This window comes from Pteropus alecto, unplaced genomic scaffold (assembly GCF_000325575.1).
Source record: "Pteropus alecto unplaced genomic scaffold, ASM32557v1 scaffold239, whole genome shotgun sequence".
Taxonomy (NCBI): domain Eukaryota; kingdom Metazoa; phylum Chordata; class Mammalia; order Chiroptera; family Pteropodidae; genus Pteropus; species Pteropus alecto.
Window position 1 is genome coordinate 1,010,702 of NW_006494613.1, and position 18,948 is coordinate 1,029,649.

Genomic DNA, 18,948 nt, shown 5'->3' on the forward strand with positions numbered 1-18,948 from the left:
AGAAAAAGTTGAAAATCACATGATATCACTTATATGTGGGATATAAACCTAAAAGCAACAAATGAGCAGGACAAACAGAGATTCTTGGAAATGGACTATAGACTAGTGGTTACCAGAGGCCTATAGATTAGTGGTTACTAGGGGGGAGGTAGACGGGTAGAGGGGGTCAAATATAGGGGGATGGGGGAGGGTAAGAGGGATGGGGGAGGGTAAAGGGGATCAAATATATGGTAGCTGAAGGAAACTGGACTTTAGGTGATAAACACACAATAGAATATACAGATGTCAAATGATAATGTACACCTGAAAATTATATAATTGCATTAACCAATGTTACCCCAATAAACTTAATTTAAAAAAAGATACTTTCTTTTTTCTTCTTTTTTTCTTTTTTCTTTTTGAAATGCCATTTAAAAAAATAACTCAGTGTATTAGTTAGAATCAAATAAGAGACTATGGAGGCAAACATCCAGTCTCTGGTTCTTTTGAAAATTGTATTAAATGCAAATTTTTATTTTAAGATAACATCACCTGGCCTCTGGATTATTCCTATAAACTTTAATCTGTTTAATCTGTCTTTCTGACTCTACACTTCCTACCCCACCATTAACCTGAAGGAACATATCGAAACTACGATTTGATGGCCTGCTCCCAACTTCACATCCACCCTATCTCCTCACCCCCAGCCTCAGTGGACCTATTGTCTATGAAATCAAATTTAAAATCATCTCAAAACCCTCATGGGTGTGGCTTCATCTTACTTATTCATTCGTATTTTCCACAACCCATCAACATTTATCCTGACTTTCAATCTAGAGCAACTCCTCTGTTTTTCAGACACACAGTACTTATTCCTGAGTCCATACCTTTGATTATACAGTTCCTGCATTGGAGAATGCTCACCCTCAACTTGTGAAGAAGCTTCAAGACTCATTTCTTTCTTGAAGTCAATTATTATGGCCCACTCCTTGTTTTCCCATGACCTTCTTTCTATTCTATGTATAATTATTAACAGTTGAGCTAGCAATTATTCCTTAATTGCTAACAGGTGAAGTTTGAGCTATCAAATATAATGAGAGCACACATGGACAGGTCTCACCTTATGTTTTCCCTTTGTGGCCTCTAGAATATTCAGCACAGTGTTGAAGAAACATTAGGTGCTCCATATATAGTCATTGGGGAATGAAATTTGGAATTAATCAAACTTAGATGTAAAAATCTTCGGTTTCAAATTTGTAATGCACTCAATTTTATAATTTTATTTAAATAATGTTCTAAAACAATCTGGATTTCTAAGAGTAAGAGCTAGTTACATGACGAATGACACATCCATACAATGGAATACTATGCAGCCATTTTAAAAGTGTTCTTGAAGAAACATTATAATGTTGAATGCTTTGCAATATGTTGGTAAATTGTGACAATGTAGATGGACCTAGGGGGTATTATGTTAAGTGAAATAAATCAGACAAAGACAAATACTGTATGGTTTCACTTATATGTGGAATCTAAAAAAACAAATAAAACAAACAAACAAACCGAAATTAAAACAGACTCATAGAAACAGAGACCAACGGGATGATTTCTAGAGAAGAAGGGGCTCAGGGATGGGTGAAAAAAGTAAAGGGGAATATAATCAATAATATTTAATAAGTCTGCATAGTGACAGATGATTATTAGAATAAGTGGGGTGATCACATTGTAAGGTAAAAGAATGTCTAATCATTGATTTGTATACCTGAAACTAATATAACTAATATAATATTTTACACCAACTACACTTAAATTTAAAAAAAACTTTTAAAATGTTATAAAAATTATATGTGAAATAATCTCAATTTGGAAATGAAAACTCCAACATTAACAGGATATTAAAAAATACTGACCATAAAGAAAAAGATTGATAAATTGGACTTTATACATAGCTTCTATTCATCAAAAGATACCTTTAACAGAGTATAAAGACAAACTTGACAAGAACTCAATCTAGAATGTATGAAAGAATTCCCATGGAAAAAGATATGACCTGTTAAAAGATGGGCAAAAGGCTTGAGCCTGCACAAAGATCTCCAAAAGGTCAATATACAAATGAAAAGGTGCCCAACATTATTAGTCATCAGAGAGATGCAAATAAAAGCTATAATGCAAATAAACCTTATGCAAATAAAAACCATAATGAGAACAGACGGCTAAAATTAAAAAAAAATTTTGATTAAAAAAAAAAAAAGAACCGATAATATCAAGTGTTAACAAGGATATGGAGCAACTAGAGCATTAGAACATTACTAAAGGTAATGTAAATTGAATCCATCGGGTTGGAAATCTTTTCTTATTTGTTTTCTAGAGAATTTCTAGAGATCTCAAACTTGTTCCAATCTGGCCACCGATGTAGGCCTGAACTTCCCTTTTCCCTTTTTCTGGAACTTCCCATTGTTCTCTCATAATGGATCTCTGGAATCTTCAATTCAATTATTTTTGTTATTTTTTAGTTCATTTCCTATTTTTGCTGGTATATATATTCTTTGATACTTTCCTAAGAAAGGGTGGATAAAAGTGAAATTTTTGATGCCTCATAATTTTTTAGCATTTCTCTATTGTCTTCTAGTGTCTAACATTGTTATTGATAAAGCTGGAGCCATCTTGATTCTTCTTCCAGTGAACATAAATTTGAAAGAAATAATTACCACAAGCTTTAAGATATTTTTTCTCCCTAGTGTTCTAGAATTTTAAAGTGATTTGCCTTAGTTTGGATCCCCTTTATACCTACTCACCCCTGTTCTCACTATAATTGACTTCCTGAGACACATACCTTTTCATCTAAAACTCACATCATTCAGTTCTGGAAAATTTCTGTATAATTTTCTCCTTTTTCCACCACACACCCCTGTTTTTCCTTTCTGAATTACAGGTGGCTGTTGAACATCCTGAATGATTTCTTATCGTTTTCCTTTAATTTTCCATTTGCGTGCTTCTTTTTGTTCTACTTGTAGATTTCCTTGACTTTATCATCCCATCCTTACTGAAATTTTTATTTTGACTATTATATTTTTAACTTTTATGAACTCTTCCTTATTGATTATATCCTTTATTACATGTTTGATTTTAAAAAATATTTCTTTATTTTTTAATTACAGTTGACATACAATATTGTATTAATTTTACGTGTACAACATAGTCATGATTAAATATTTATATAACTTATAAAGCAATCACCTCGATAAATTTAGTACTCATCTGACATCATACATAGTTATTACAATATTATTGACTATATTCCTTATGCTATACTTTACATCCCCATGACTATTTTGTAACTACCAATTTGTACGTGTTAATCCCCTCCCCCTTTTCATCTATCCCCCTAACCTCCCTCCCATCTGACAATCATCAAAATGTTCTCTGTATCAATGAATTTTTTTGTTTGTTCATTTATTTTGTTCTTTAGATTCCACATATAAGTGAAGTTATGGCATTTGTCTTTGTCTGACTTACTTTACTCAGCACAATACCCTTTAGGTATATCCATGTTGTTGCAGATGTCAAGATTGCATTCTTTTTTCAGCTAAGTAAGTATTCCACTGCATATATATACCACCTCTTCTTTATCCATTTGACCCTTGATGGACACCCAGGTTGCCTTCATATCTTGGCTATTGTAAATAATGCTGTGATGAAAATATGGATGCACATGTCCTTTCCAAGTAGTGTCTTGCGTTTCTTCAGATAAATACTCAGAAGTGAGATTACTGGTTCCTTCTTTGTCTTTTGTTATAGCCTTTGTTTTAAAGTCCTTTGTTTGTTTGTTTCTGTTTTCATGAAATACCTTGTACCATCCTTTTACTTTTAGTTTTCCTTTGTGCTGTGTCTTTCAATATGAAGTGAGTTTTTTTGTAAGTAGAGTATGTAAGTGTTTTTTATCCATTCAGCCATCCTTTGTCTTTTGATGGGAGCATTTAATCCATTTACATGTAATTGTTGACAGTTAAGTATTTATTTCTATTTATCATTCACATTTTTTATACTTTTTTTTTTTTGTCTTCTTAAACAAGTTCCTTCAGCATTTCCTGTAATACTGGGTTGGTGGTGATGAACTGAAGCTTTTTCTTGTTTGGGAAGCTCTTCATCTGTCTTTTGATGCTAAATGATAGCTTTGTTGGGTAGAGTAATCTTGGTTGTAGGTCCTTTCTTTTCACCACTTTGAATATTTCATGTCAATCCCTTCTGGCCTGCAAAATTTCTGGTGAGAATCAGCTGACAGTCTTATGAGAACCCCTTTGTATGTATCTAACTGCGTTTCTCCTGCTGCTTTTAAGATTCTCTCTTTGTCTTTAACCGTTGACATTTTACTTATGATGTGTCTTGGTGTGGGCCTCTTTGGGATCATCTTGTTTGGGACTCTGCACTTCTTGAGCTTGCATGTCTATTTTCTTCACCAGGTTTTTGGTCATTATTTCTTAAAATAGGTTTTTAATTCCTTGTTCTCTCTCTTCTTTTGGTACCCCTATGATGCAAATGTTATTCTTGATCCTCATTTTTTTTTTTTTGGATTCTTTTTTCTTGTTGCTCTGCTGATAGGGTGTTTTCTGCTACCTTATCTCCTAAATCCTAATTTAATTCTATGCTTCATGTAACCTACTGTTGATTTCCTCTAATGTATTCTATATTTCTGACAGGTTCTTTATGTTTTCTATCTGCATTTTCATGTTTTCTATCTTTGATGAAGTTCTCACTGAGCTTATTGAGCATCCTTATAACAAGTGTTTTGAACTCTGCATCTGGTAGATCGCTCATCCCCATTTTGTTTAGTTCTTTTTCTAGAGCTTTGTTCTGGTCTTTCATTTGGGGCATGTTTTGTTGTCTCCCAATTTTGGCTGCCTCCCTGTGTTTGTTTCTCTATATTAGGTAGGGCTGCTATGTCTCCTGGTCTTAGTAAAGTGGCCTTACGTAATAGTTGTCCTGTGAGGCCCAGCGGCACATTCTCCCCAGTCACTGGAGCTGGTGTATCTCTTATATGGTTTGTGCATGCCCTCTTGTTGTAGTTGAACCTTGATTGCTGTTGGCACACCAGTAGGAGGGATTGACCCTCAGGCCGATTGCTTGTGAGGACTGGCTGTGACTATAGTGGAGGAGCTGTTGTGCAGTGGCTGATCCTACAGAGCAGTAATTGTTTTAGCAGGGCTCTGATGCCTGCCCAGTCTGCCCTTCGGGCGTGTCATTTGTGGAGGTAGTTAGATGGTGCTCTAGTGTGGTCTAACACTGCCAGCAGGTGTGTTGGTTCTGGGGCCTCTTGGGAGGGGCTCTGTTTCCAACCAAGATCAGCTGCTGCCTGTGCCCTACTCATGCTTACTTGGTATGAGCTACAAAGTGATATGCAGATGATTGCCTCTTGTGCTGAATTTGGAGGTGCCTGGGAGAGGCTAAACTGGGAATTGAGGCCAGCTGCCAATAGTAATGGGCTTGGGGCTGCTTAGCAAGGGTTATGAGACACACTGAGGCCAGATGCTGCTTGTTTGGGGTTTGTGAATATTTAAGAAATTTTAGGAAAGTCCACAGCATGAGCCAAGATAGGCTGTTTTTATGGAAAATCCACTGGAATTACCTTTGGTGGGCCCACAAGTTGGGCGGGGCAGGGTCTCAGGGAATCACCAGGGCAGGGCGACCAGTGTTAGCCTGGTCGATGAAGACTCAGATATGGTGGCTGCCTGCATCAGCGTGCTGGTGGGGGGTGATGCAGAGAAAACAATGGTTCTGCCAGCACTTCTATCTAGGAGAGGTGCTCCTCCAGCTCTCACCGTGAAGCCAGACAATTCAGATCCTCCCTGTACATCCCTGGCACCTTTCAAGCTACTGCCCCAGCACTAGAGCTCAGCATGAGTTAGTCCATCAGCAAGTAAGTTTGTGCATGGGCCCTTTAAGAGAAATGCCTGGCACTCCAGCCACCCTTTGTCTCACTTAGCCACAATCTTCTCTCATTTTCACAGCCAGAGATTATGGGGACTTCTCTTCCCAGAGATTATGGGGACTTCTCTTCCCCCCTATACTCCTCTGGGGGGACTTCTGCAGCTGAGATATCCCTCCTGATTTTTAACCACCACACGTGGGTGTAGGACCAACCTGTTCTGCATCTCCACTCCTCCTACCAGTCTCAATATGGCCTCTTCTCTGTATCTTTAGTTGTAAGACTTCTTTTCAGCTAGACTTCAGGTGCTTCTCAATGGTTGTACTACAGTTCAGTTGTAATTTTGAGGTGGTCATGAAAGAAGGTGAGCATGTTTACCTACTTTCTCATCTTGACTTGAACTCTCCAAGTTTGATTTTTTTAATGGATACAATAGCGTTTCTCCTGGAAGAGAAATGTTTCAGTGTTTTCTTCTGCTCTCTTCATGATTTCATTGATCTACATTCCTTTAGTCTATAAAAAGGTATTCCCTACTTTCTGAGAGTTTGCTTTTCACCACTTCATTTTTATGAACTACATTAGTATAGTGACTCACGAACAACGTGGGTTTAACTGTGCGGGTCCATTTATGTGCGAAGTTTTTTCACTAAATAAGGTTGACCCTTTGTATCTGTGGGTTTCACATTGTGGATTCGACGAACAACAGATCAAAAACAGTATTTTTAAATTCCTAACCACAGGTTCCCAAATGGTGATTCCCAGCTGGTGATTAAAAATACTGTTTCAATCTGAGATTGGTTGAATCCACAAATGCAAAGGGTTGACTGTAGAGTCAAAAGTTATATGTGGATTTTTTACTGCATGTTAAGTGCCCCTAACTCTCACGCGGTTCAAGTGTCGCCTGTACCTGTTTTCGCTAACTGAAAGAAATTCTAAGAGGAATTTCATTGCCACATACACACACAAAAGGCAAAAAGCAAAAATAGTGTTGTGTCTGTTTTGCAGCAAGCTGTCACAGAGGAAGATCACTTTGGTAAGTGAAGTTACACTGTACATACATTATTTCTAGTTTATGTAGGCTGTGTACTTATCATTTTATTCCTGCTTTTACTATATGTTAATGTTATTTTCGGTTTTGTGTGTTATTTGGTATGATTTTGTAGGTTATTTTGAGGGTCTTGGAAAGCACAGAATTTTTTCATATCAATTAATGGTAATTGCTTCTTTGCTTTACGCCACTTCGGCTTACAAAAGGTTTCACAGGAATGCTCTACTTTCGGTTAGTGAGGGAAACCTATATTTGTTTAGGGGTCATTTTCAATATTGAAGCATTTTCTCAATATTGGTGATCCTTGGCCTCTGTTCCTATTTTAGAAGGAAGAATTATAATGTGTGAAATCTCTTGGTATATAAGTAGTGTGTGTCACCTAGTGGTTTCTCTGTAGGAGATAGGTGCCAGGTTTTAATAAAACAGTGTCCCAAAATGATTTCCAAGGAAAACAGTAAGCTGCTCAATTCCAAAGATGCATGAATAATGAAAATTTTGTTCATAAAAAGAATGATTGGATAGATACAGAAAGCAATTATTATATTCCGGAATCTAGTTTAACTGTACACTACAGAGAAGTAGTTTAAGTAATAGATCCTCAGCAAAGCACCTCCACAGTTTATAACAAAGTACAATAGCTCTCTTGGTTCTGAACAGGTAAACAGAGCTCTTTTAAAAGCAATTGTTAAGAAAATTAATCTGACAGAATGTTAAAAACATATTGGTGCCTGATGGAAAATTTTGAAAAATATACTTTAGGGACAATTCCATTAATATAGTGTACATTTCCTCATGGTTTTCTTTTTTTGTTTTAACCATCTAACAAAAATTTATATTTAAAAGTATCTTAGCTGCTTAAGAATTTTGTGGTTTGTCAGGTTTTTTCCTTTTTACCTCATGATTTAATGTCACCAGTAATTAAAACTGCAGTAAACCAAAGAGAGGTGAATGAAATATTCCTCAAGGCTGTTTTTCTTATCTCATTAGCAGGAAATCTTCAAAATAGAATGTTCTTAAAAGTTTTCTAGGAGATATTGAATTCATTGAGATACTCAAAGGAATTTAAACTTGTAAATACCATCAAAGCCTCATTAATTTGCTTTCATGTATTTCCCATTAAATCATTTTGTCATAATAGCCTCATTAATTCGACATCTTTGCTTTTTCCCCTTTTCCTATTCTCTTATCATTGCTTATTGGTAACTCTAATACATAGAAGTACCTTTGGTCTTTGCTGTTTGCTAGCTCCCTGTCTGATTTATGTGGGCAAGAAAGTAGAATGTCATGAATGGTGACTGCTTGGCTTCATGCAGGTGGTTGGAGGACAGCTTATTGATTAACGACAGTCTCGTTTCGAAGGGAATTACTCAGCTGGTTTTTTACAGCTTGACTCTCTGCCCAGTGAGGTAATGGCAGAAAATTTCACTTGCCTAAAGACATTTCCTTGTATGTCATACCAGAAAGGAGCTGAGGATTGCGATTTAACTTGTAAGATATAATTTGAAATATTAAAATGGAGAAAGGACAGCCAGAAGACAAATTGAAGTAGCTTAGGGAATTAAGATAAAGTCATCATGGTTCATATAGCGCAGAGGCCTTCACTCCTAGTTGCACGTTAGAATTACTGGGGGAGCTTTTAAACAAATACCCAAAGGTGGGCTGCATTCCAGACCAATGGAAACAGAGTCTCTGGGAGTGGGCCTTAAGAATATGCATGTTTTAAAGCTTCCCAGGTGATTCTGATGCACTGTGAGGGATGAGGACCACTGATATAATAGGACAAGGTGCACTGCACGGTGAACAGAAATAATTAAGCTCCCTCTGTCTTCCCAACTCTGGGTCAGACACACCATGGGAGAAAGTGTAAAGACATAGAGGGCATGGCTCTCAGGAGATTTTCTAATCTACCTGAGAGACATGATAAGCACAGTGAAGATAATTTAGAGCAGCACAAGGCAAAGTATAATCAGGTGGATGCTGTGCCTACAGGGATTCTGAGAAGGGAAGAGCATTGTGTGTGGGGATAGTAAAGAAGCATGCTTTGGGTGTGGAAATAGTTCTCAGAAGCATGCTTTGGGTGTGGAAATAGTGAGCAGACTGTCCTGGGATTAAAGTTGAGGGTTGGCCTCTGCCCCCATTACTACTCCCCGCCGGGCATTTGACATCAATCTTTACAGTAACTCCTCAGTGAGGTATCATTACAAATGAAGAAACTGGTCCTCAGAGACTTAAGGAATCTGCTCAGTGTCTAGTCCCCTCTTCTGTCAGAGAATTCAGGTTAGGCATCCAGGTGAGCTAGCCCTGAGGGACCAAGGAGGAAGGTGAGAACACCTGTTATCTGATGTCAAGTGGAGAGGGTTTGAAGGGTCAAGGTGGAGAAGCAGGAGAAAAGTAGCGTTTAATGCAAGAGAACCTGAGGTCTTTGTCAGGAGCCCAGGTGAAGGTGAAGAGGCTCAGAAGTCAGGTCCACCAGAACCAGGGCAGAAGATCAGCAGTTGACTTGACACAAACTTGAAGACAGTACCCTTGCCTACAGCCAGGCATTTTTGTGCTCCTAGAGGCAGGCTTGTGTGTGAAGCAGGAAGTTCTGGCATGGCCCTCTTGATGCCGCAAATATTTTATAACCTATAAAAAATTAACATGCAAAAAATAGTAATTATTATTATGTAAAAATATTATGTAGTATTATTTTTAAGCAACATACACCTCATCCTGCCTCACCCCATACCTGACCCCCAGAACTATAAGGAGGCAAAACAACAGGAAATGTTCTCCAAATCAGTTTTATAATTCATTATATGTCTCACAGATGGGCATTATTAACAGTGCACACCATCTGGCAGCTTCCCACTTTAAACCATTACTCTTGCTAAGTAGATGTTAAGCTTTCAGAATCATTATTTACAATTTTTGTGTCCTCTAAATCTCAGTGCCTTAGGTCTGAGCTCTTTCTCATGCTTGACCCCAGGGCCACCCCCTAATCCAACCAGTAGCGGAATGGCTCAAGCAGGAGGTGAGGGTATTGTGCACATATATTGAAATGAAAATAGGTAAGAGTTTAATGATTTGCTTTTTAGGCTCATGAAAGAATGTAAAAGTAGTCATCTTCATGGCATCCAAGAGGCCATGTCCAAATAACACAAGGCCTTTGTGTGATGTGATGAGTTCCTTTATAAAGACCCAGGAAAGACAGGAATCTCATGGAATCAAAGCAAACAAGTGGCATAGATGTAATTCGAGTTTAGTTTGTGTGACTCCAAAGCTGAAATCTACTTTCTACTGCATTATACCTAGTCTACCCATATACCATGGGCACTGCAAACATCAGTTGTGGTACTTGTTCTCCAGGAGCTTTTGCCCTAGCTATATTAGCAGGGCTGGAATATAAGAAGATAAATAATGATTCTTTGTTGGCATCAGATTAAAGCCAGACAAAATGAGGGGACACATTAGATGCTGAAGTGGACCAATTCTCCAGTGATTCACTTTGGAACTTACTGATCTAGATTATTCAAGACTTAACTTTCATTTCTATGATTTGTTTTTTTTAACGTAGCATTTTTAAACAGGTATTACAGGTACACAGCAAAATACTTAAATGTTAGGAAAGGATATATAGTGAATAGTAAGTTTCCCACCTTTCTCAGTCAGTATCTTGGTAGAAAATGAAATTCACCTCCAAAAGTTTCAAATTCAGAGATGTTAGTGAAGACACCACTTAGAGAGTGGGAAGAGCCAAGGGGACAAACAAGGGATGTGAAGGCCCCAGAGACTAGCAATAGCTGAGAAAGAAATGGTGTTAGTGGAGCTCACTGAGATGGCTGTAGACAGACGCAGCTGTTCCAGACACTGCACCAAAGCGGGGAGAGAGCATGAAAAAAATCTCTCAGGATTTCTCTCTTCCCACCCTTAGATCTCCAGCTGGTGCCTCCCATTGGCCAAACCCAAGAGGAAGTCAACCACCAAAAGATACAGAGTGATGAAGGCTGTGGAGGACTGACTCCTTCTAGGGAGCAGAAAAAGGAAAATGATGTGGGATGGTACTGAGGTTGGGGAGGGACTCAGAGAACAATCAACATAGCACTCCTGGCCCTTGCCCCCTGAGGCAATAATTGTTGGCATTTTCTTTAGAACCATCCAGAAACAGTCTATGCATATATAAGCTGCAAGTGTATATGTCAATCCATTTTCTATATAAATAGTAGTGAACTCTTCCCTTGCTTCCCTCACCTTTGTTTGCAGTCACTCAACAGTATATCTTAGTTTTGGGGCCCTTCCAGCATCCATAGAACTACTTATTGTTGGAGACTAGAAATTCTAAAAGTGTGGTCCCCAGATAGGCAACAGCAACATAACCAGAAACTTGTAGGAAATGCAAATAAGTTAGAAACTCTGGGAATAAAGCCCAACAATTTGTGTCTTATCAAGTTCTCGGGCTCATTCTGATGCACACCGAAGTTGGAAAATCAGCATTCTAGACTTTCTGATTGAGGCCGGGGTGCCACCTGATCAAGGCTGCTTGCTGCTCATATGCTGTACCAAGGAATCAGTGGAATGAGAACCATGTTGTCAGGCTCTCATGGCCATGTCCTTCCAGTGTACCTACTGGTTAGAAAAACAACAAGCAACAAGTATTAATTCAGTATCTGATATCAGCTCTCAGTGCAAACCAGAACCCCAAAACAGTATGGAAAGTAGAGGCTCACTCTCTTCCTCCTTACACATTCCTCCTTTCTCTCTGTCTTTTTGTATATTTAGTTTTTTGGACGCAGACACTGTGTTTTAATATGCTTGGTTGAACATGTGACGCAATACAAGCTAAATATAATTGTGAAGACGCACAACCACCACATGCTTAGGGTTGGCATCTACTTGGAAACCACAACTATGAGACTTGCTACCCTCCCTACTTCCTCAGGGCACTGACTCCCTCAGGAGGGCCCTGTTGGCATTGCTCAGCAGTTGTTTAATGTGGCTCAGACACTTGTAGCATGTAAGGCAATGGCCTAACAGAAGGTGGGCTCCTTGTCCTTTGAGAACTTGCAAAACATCCTGAGTCTTGAGAGGCACTAATTGGCTTTGTGACCCTAAGACCCGCTATGTACCTTGGTTTCCCCATCTGTAGAATGGAAGTGATAGAAATAGCAAGGCCGCTAGCTTGCACAACTCCTGGGAGCACCAGTGAAGCAGAATATGGTGTGAGATGCACCCCCTGGAGGGTGAGGGTTGAAGGAATGATTAAATGTGAGTCCCTTCTCCTGATGCCGGATACTGGGTTGAACACTTCTGCTATGTGGCAAAAAATACACTTAGAGTCAGATTGTCTGAGGTTGAGTCCAGGCTCCCTCTCTTAAAGTTTTGTGACTCAGGCAAGCTTATTTACTTAGAGGTATCACTTTGATGTATCATCCAGAGCAGTAGCTGGCACATATTTATGGCATGCAATGAATATTTATTGAAAGAATGAATGTACGTTTATGAGTCTTAGTTTCTTGCTTTGTATAAGGGGGACAGTAATAGAATTTATCTCAAAGGGATAAACTAAGATTAATTGAGATTTATATTTTAATAAATGTTTTAAAAGGCCTGGCATAATGGAAGGAACCTTAGGATGTACGGCTACAGTAAACATGTACCACGGGATAACTTGAATACATTATAACATTTTTGAAGCGGGATAGCATGTTCTAAGTCAGAGTCTAGGCATGGAGTCAGTTTAGGAACAGAACTGTTCTAGATTATTCAAGATTGAATTTTCATCTTTATGAGGAATTGTAAAAGCAAGGAAGAGAGGGAAAAACATGACAGTGGATGCATGACCCTAGCTGTAGTTAGATTCGCATGGGTAGCTTTTAAAAATTGACAATTAGGTCAAATCCCTGGGTCATGGGTCCTGAGCATGGGTATTTTTAAAAGGTGCTCTTGATGATTATAAGGTGTTACCGGGAGTGAGAGCTCTGATTTATGGGTACCTACACACGCTAATTATTGTGTTAGATATTAGACAATATCTTTTCCTTTAATCCTCACAGCAACTCTACATTAGTTATTTTATCTCCATTTCACAGGAGAGGAAATCGAGGGTCAGAGGGCACAAAATCATCTCCAAGGTCACAAACCAGTATGATGATCCTAGCTTGAAAACCTAACCTAGGACCATCTGACTTTGAAGTCAGTGTTTTTTTCACTGCTTCACACCACATTCCAAAGGATTCTGGAAGAGCATCAGAAGAGGGCATTACATCAAGGGGAAGGAGACAAGGAAAGACTCCAGTGATCAGCTGAACTCTGGTCACTGGACCAGCACAGCAGCACTACCAGAACAATGAGGTAAAGTTCAGAATGCCCTGCATTATTTCTGACTCATCTCCCATTCAGCTGAGGCTGGACTTGCAATGGGCTCACTGGCCTCCTTTATGTAGGCAGGGCCCAGCAGGGTTGGGCAGCATATGCCTCTGTTTCCTCATATGGCAGAGGGTCACTTACAGAAAAGTACGGAAGTTGTTTTCCTTTCACAATAAGTGATATTTCCTGGTAAAATTGCAAGGAAATTCCCCAAAGTGTCAGAAATGGAGTTTCTAAGCCTATTTCTAGCTAAGAAAGATTACTTTTTGTGGTAGTAATTAACAGCTTCCAACATGAACCAAATCCAAAATGCTTAAAAAATGTCAGTTTGTATCCAAGGCAAACTGGATACAAACTCTTGCACGTCTGTAATTATGACATGGACTCAATTCTCTTCAGATCTAGAGACCAAATATTTCACCGGTGAATACCATTCTGTAACAAACTACAAAAATCGAAACCCAAAGGTTGTATGGAAACAAACCAAATGTTTCTGTTGGTCATTGAAAGAACTATATCTTTCCCCCTTAAAACTGCCTTCAGAAGCAATTACAAGGAGTGGCAGGGGGTGGGACAGATAGCACTTACTTTGGTTATAAATTCAGATGTTTGGCTCTCCTGTGCCTAAGCCATACATTTGAGTTGGTTGGCCAGAGTATATTTTAACAATGAGATAGGCAAATGTCAAGACCTCTGGGAATAAAATCTCTGCACAATTAACTTAGTAATCGTATAGTTTTTACAAATTACCATTGAATTATTGGGAAGTGATCTAATCTCTCTGAGAGTTTACTCATCTATAAATGGAGAGGGATGAAGGTGGAACTTGATGATATCTAGAGACCCTTTCAGTCCAGAAATTCCATGCTTCTCTGAAACTCTATTTATTGAATTGACCCTTTAGGCCAGATTTAAAATAATATTTTTTAAACTAAGGACTGGGCTCCAAAGTTGGGCTTAAAATATAATATTGTGTATTAGAAAGAGCAAAGGCTTCACAGCCAGCCAGACATGTTCAAATCCTAGGATATTCTGCTACTTCTATATGACCTCATCCCTTTGAGTCTCAGGTTTCTCCTTAATAAAATGGGAATAAGTGACCATTATGTCATAGTTATTATGAAGATTAAAGGAGAGACTATATAGATAGTATAGTAGTACATAGTAGGTGTCATTATTGTTACTATGATTAATGAGAAGATCTGACTTCCTCAACCAAGTAGGTTCTCTCTCTACTATGCACTACTTGGATTTCAAAGATAAGCAATTATCTTGAGAAAGTGAGACTGGAATTAGGCTGCACCAGAGGTTTCTTATATTGATGGTGGCATGAGGAAGTGATAGCTAGAAAAATGTTGAGGATGACTGATCATAAAAAATCCATTTAGAATAACTTGTATCTATGTTGAATGTATGCTCCTTACTGAGGCTTAGGAGCCTAATAACACCCTTTCCTTCTTCTTCCAAGTTTGGAACCAGTTGAGAGGTAGACATAAAATCACACAGATCAGAGTGACACTTTGCTACTGGTAAAGCTGACTTGGAGGACATAGCTTAAGCATGTGGCACCCCACCTGATTTAAGACTCTGCACAGCTTCCTTGCAAGGGCAGCATGGCTGCTTTTCTAAGCTCAGTATAGAGCTGAAGAGTTAGCCTCTCCCTGTGACTGGGCGCACTGGGCTGAGTTGCGTATATACAGTTTCTTCTCACAAATATACCTTTCAGGTAAGTCTGCTGCGCCAAGGAGGAGAAAGTAAGGGGACATGAAGAAACTCTGGAAGGAAAATGCTCAGGCTTTTTTTTCCTCTCCTGGGAAATGGAGTGGTTAGTCCATTCCTTCTATGGAAACCTAAGAGGAGGAAGGAAGGAAGAAAGTGTCCTCTTTGCTAACATTCTTATCTTGGATCTGCGTGCTTTATGCTTGTCTGGAACTGCTGGAATACTTTATCAAATGAGAATGAAGGATTTTTTTTCTCTTCTTTTTCTTTCTTTTTATTGATCTTAGATATGAGAATTTTACTGGTAAAGACTACACACACACACACACACACACACACACACACACGCACACACACATTTGGCTACTCTAGTATATGTATTAGTTAGGATCTGCGTGCTTTATGCTTGTCTGGAACTGCTGGAATACTTTATCAAATGAGAATGAAGGATTTTTTTTCTCTTCTTTTTCTTTTTTTTTTTTGCTCATATATGAGAATTTTACTGGTAAAGAGACTACACACACACACACACACACACACACACACACGCACACACACATTTGGCTACTCTAGTATATGTATTAGTTATCTATTGTTACATAACAAATTACCCCAAATGCAGTAACTTAAAACTACAATAAATATTTTTTTATCTCACGTAGTTTCTGTAGGTCAGGAGTGGCTTAGCTGGGTGATTCTGGCTCAGGATTTCTCATGAGGTTGTAGTTACAATGCTACCTGTGGCTGCAGGCCTGTAGACATTTGGAGCTTGACCAGGGTTGAGGATCCACTTCAAAGATGAATCACTGCCTTGCTTTAGGTAGGAGGCCAAGTTCCTTGCCATATGGACCCCTCTTCAGGGTTTCTTGAGTGAGTGTCCCCACTACATGAGGCTTCCTGAAGAGTGAGTGATCCAAGAGAAAGCAAAGCAGAACCTGCAATATCTGGTATATTCTACCTTCAGAAGTCATACTTTGTCATTTCTGCAGTGTCATTCGTTACACAGGTCAGCCCTTTTTAATTGTGAGGGGCCTACACAGGAGCACACTTCCTCCTTGCAACAGCCTGTGAGGTGGGACCTATTTTTATTTCCATTTTACAGATGTAGAAACTTAGGCTCATAGAAGTGAAGAAACTTGTTTTGATATCAGACCAGTTAACTTTAGATCAGTGCTGCTTAAACTGACAAATCAAAATCACCTGGGGGATCCAGTTCAGAGGCAGAATCTGTTTCTAGGCTCTGCCCTGCTGGGAATCTGCATATTGGACAAGCCCCCAGGTGATGATGACACTGCTGACGTGGGACCTCAATTTGAGTAAGGAGGCTGTAAAAGCTCCTCTTAACAGCTATACTAAAGGATAAGGACTTCCAAGCAGCCCAGTACCTGGCATGACTAGTTGTCAAACCAATGACAAAACTTCTCTTCAGAAGGGAGCTGAAGCCTGGTACCCACAGTTCCTTCTGGAAGCACCTCACTGTTGTGAAGAGGGAAGCACAAAGGAAATCAGCCCATGGGCTTATCTTGTTCTCCTAGTTAAAGGGTGAAATTGGTTTGAGGGGCTCCACTGGGAGGCTAGGAGTCTCAGCCATATCCTATCTGAGACCTCTGCCTTTTTCCTGGGGCCACACTCTCCAATTGGGCCACCACTTACAAGTCCCTGAGGCCATTTGCTTTGGCAGGTGCATGTGGGACCAGGTAGGAAGCTGCATTTCCCAACCTCACCATTTGCGGCTTTCTCAGTGAAGGTTTCCAAGCTGGGAAAGGAAGTATGGGTGATGAGGTCTGTGTGTGGGTGTAGAGGAGCTGAAAAGGCATTCCCAGCTGGGCTGGGAGCTGTGTTCTCCCCTACTACAACTGTGGTAAGAACACAAAGCCTCTGAGTATGTGTAGTACCTCCCAGAGACAAGATAATGAGTATTTTTCTGAGCTCATCCATGAACTTAATATAAATACATTCTTAATTGCATTTAGGAGCATTTATTCAACTGAGTATAACTAGTAATTTCAGAAAATGCCGAATAATACTGATGCTGTATAGCACACTTGGAGTGCTTTGCTCTAAAAGCTCTGGGCGTTTCCTCAGTTTGGCTTTGGAGACAATGCTGGCACTTTGCTCTAAAAGCAAATCTCCTGAATTCCCATGGACTCTGTGTTTAGCCTTCATTGCCCTTTGCTTTTCTAAGGCTTGGAGCCGGTGGTTTCCTTTGTCTTCAGATCACTTCTGTCACTCACATACGTGATTTCTAAAAGCCCTGAGTAAGAACTTGAGAATCATGTGTGAGTCACTCTCCATCTCACAGCAAACTTTTTTTCTCTTCACAGGGATAGAGGGAAGGAGAAGTGGATTTTACTTTCTCCAGGACTTCCCGGTAAGTGCATAAGAGGAATGCCTTCAAGCATCTGCTAATCTCTCTAGATAAGGAAATGCTGCACCTCCTCGCACTGCAAGGAGCTATGGACTCTCCATTCACATAGCAAGATGCTAGAATCTAAATTTAAATGTTTTGAGAAATAAGTTCAGTGAGGTTAGAGAAGTGAGTCAGAAATGTCCAGCAGCAAATGTGAAAATGCAAGTAACTCGTGGTCCCAGTGAACTGAAAGTCTTTACAGAAGAAGGCTCCAAACCTTTTTGTGTCCCCTTAATACATGCATGTATTCACTCAGTAGCTTCATATGTGCTACTTCACTAATATACATGTCATAAAGCATGCATACCTACTCAAAGGGTTGTTATGAGAATTATACAAGACATTAGGTATGAAGCATTTAGTACAGGCCACGGTACATATTCAATTATTACCAGTAATGATTATTCAGTGACTTGAGGCTACCAATTTCAAAAAATTATCAAACCTTTGGAAATACAATAAGAGGATGAATGATTGCACACCTTTTGATGTCATATTGAACTGTCCATTAGACCTGCCTAAGGGTCACGTGACACTGTAGAGAAGGAACTTTTGCCCACAATAGACTATTGTTTCTGGCCCAGTTTCCTAAAAGTTTGATATTACCTAATTAAGATGCATATGATTTTTGTCTAATAGAAATGCAAATCATTTTGTCCCATGGAATAGATATCCATGGAAGCTATAGTTATATTGCTTTGTTTTTTTGCATCTATTTTGGCTTGATTCCAGTACCCTATCTTTTGCTGACCATGCACTTATCAATCTCTTGTATCCTCCTTTGAACCAGCTTTACCATCCTGCTATTTCCCTTATTAATTAGTTAAATAAATCTTTGACACTGTATCATTGGGTAGGAGAGTTATGTTTTAGATATATACTGTATCATTGGGTAGGAGAGTTATGTTTTAGTTTTTTAAATTTAACACCAATTAATTTATCTTTCTGCTTTAATTGCCAGAGCTGGATTCTTTTGACTGCATCCAAAATAATATTAACTAAAAGAGCTATATTTGTATTATCATAGTTATACTGGCTCTCTTATTACAACTTTCTATCAAGCTCTTGGCTACCAGGTCCCTCAACCTACTCTAAAATATTCCCAGAGGAAACAATTTAATTTACGTGTATATTAAATTCTTGCCTTCTTTTTCAAGCAGTTATCATTTTAGTTTTACTCTGTTTATTTCAGGAAATAGTTACTAAAAAAAGTATTAAGTGTGATTGCTTTTAAGTGGTGAGACTTTGTATTATATTTTCTCCCATTTCTTACTTTACTATTGTTCATATTTTCTGCATCAGTGATGTGCTATACTCATAATAGAAAGGGGGAAAAAACTTTTAAAAAAATACACACCTACTATATTGATGACACTGGATAGAACTCAGCAGGGAACAAAACACAATGTTAAGCAACCCACTGCTCCTGCCTTCAATACAAAGTGCAAAGGTGTAAGCATAGTTATGAAACAGGACAGACTACAAGTTCAGACTGAGAAGGAACATATTGTTCCTATGGGGAAACAG